This window comes from Mesitornis unicolor, unplaced genomic scaffold (genome assembly GCF_000695765.1).
Source record: "Mesitornis unicolor isolate BGI_N332 unplaced genomic scaffold, ASM69576v1 scaffold19238, whole genome shotgun sequence".
Taxonomy (NCBI): domain Eukaryota; kingdom Metazoa; phylum Chordata; class Aves; order Mesitornithiformes; family Mesitornithidae; genus Mesitornis; species Mesitornis unicolor.
Window position 1 is genome coordinate 17,765 of NW_010199991.1, and position 2,151 is coordinate 19,915.

Below are 2,151 nucleotides of genomic sequence, written 5' to 3' on the forward strand. Positions count from 1 at the left end.
AGAGCTGGAATTACAGCTTTACGCTGATGTTCAACTAAACTTTCCCAAGGCTGATGCAAAAGGTAAATCTTAAGCTTTTTACAAAAGTGGTAACAGAATCTGCAAGGCAGGGGGGATTTAGGGGTCGCCTAAAGAACAGAAATGAAGGGAAAATTTCCTTAGGCTCGTGGGTGGGCACGTGCAGCTGCAATCGTGTGAGCCTTGGGTTGATGGTGCTCTGCTTGCATGTTAATTGTGGTGTTTCTGTCCTCCAAACCTGCTCTTTTTCAGAAAAAAGAAGGCTTCTTCCTCTTCCCCATCCTCCCCATTATATCTGGTTTGGGGGGAGAGGGTTGACTTTTAAAGTTACACATGTGGATTTGGGCTGGATGCTTTGAGAAGCTCAGCTCAAGCACAGGAAAAAGTTTTCAAGCTGGCTTTAATCATCTTCACTTGCTGCCCCAATACTGTACATGCAGGTACAAGCCAATGAAAATGTGAATACTTCAGGTTGTTTTTTTTTCCCCCCTCCTTGGGGAAAACTGGCTAAGAATATTTTACAAAATAGCGTGCACCCTCACAGCCATCAGTCCCGCTGCATATAAACCACAAAAATACAAGAGTTTTACGTTAAGAAAGACCACGCACATATAAAACATTACAGAACACAGGTATAAAATTGCCATTTGCTTTTTGAAATCTATTTCCCTTCTCAAGTATCCATCACAAGCCCATCCCCTTGTCTTGAACGTGGAACTGGGGCCCAAAGGACCCCTTAGTTCACCCCTCTCTGGCATTTATTTTAAGGTGGAGTTGTTAAACGTACGAATCTGTCATCAAAGCAAAGTTTATCCAAAAAAACCACAAGTGGGCTAAGTGAAGGCAGCCAGATTTGTTCATTAGTGTGATCACACCCTGGTTTCTAAAGGTACAGAGCTGCCCACTGTGAGCACGTCAGTCCAATTCAAATTCTGCCCCCAGCGCTGCTTCTCCCATGGGTGATGGATGCACACAGAGGTCGGGTTGATGGGTGCTCTCAGATGTGAGGTGTCTGCTGCCCCTCATCAGATTGAGGGCTAAGCTCATAGCGGCAATTAACTCCTGGCTAATGGAGTCCTGAGAACTTCCCAAGCTCATGGGACTCTCTTGGTTTAGGTAAATCTTTGCAGTGCATCCTGGTGGGGACTTCAGGATGGACAATGGCAAGCAGCGTGGATTTTGGTGTCCTTCCTTGGCTGTATCGCTGTTGTGTGATGCACCCTGTCAAGATACATCACAGCCTCCTGCAGCAGCTACCAGGCAGGAAAGGCTGCGGTTAGAAATAACTGGTGAAGTTGTTCTGGGTGCATCTCTCATCGCCTCCTACCTTGAACAATCTTGGATCCTTTTATATCAATTTGCTTTGCCAGCTTGCGTTAGCGTTCTGCCCCCTCGTACTTTACAGGGGGCTAACGCGGTTTAAAAGGCATGGGCTGTGTTTAAAGATTCGTATAGATAAAATCCCTCATGTGCCTTGTTTTGGGACTATAAATCCTGTGGTTTTTTTGCTAGGATAAATGCTTCAGTTTGGGCACTTCTGAAAAACTCATTGGCGCTTTTCTCTGTGTGCATTCATGGGGTTGGGGTTGGTTTTTTTCCTGGTGCTGTTAGTAATCAAATTCAGGGACAGAGTTCAATTCATCTTGGAGCTGCTACTTTACAGAGTGTTATTATTAAGACTTATGTATATGACTTTAGATTTGAGGTATAAACTTCAGGGATTAATGACAGATTCTTGAGTCCTGGACAACGTCTTAAGCTGTCCAGGTGCTTGTTCATCGCTTAATTTTGAGGTGGGGGAGTAGGACAACACGATGGGGAAGATTATTTCCTTTTAACTGCATGAAAAGATCAAGCCCTTTTAAGAAAACAAGGCCACCAACTTCAAAGTGCTAACATTCGAGAGGCATCCGCTGCCAGGGGCCCTGGCCAGGTGGGGACGAGGAGGGGGTGGCTGCTCGGTCCAGAGGCCTCCGGCATCAAACGTCGCTTCACGGTTCTCACTGCGAGGGTTAGGGCAAAATTCCCTTCTTGTACTGGGATCTAGCAGGTGTGTGTGTGTGTATATATACATATATTTATATATACAGACAGCAATCCCATGAGGAATAAGGATCAATGGTCCATTCCTGC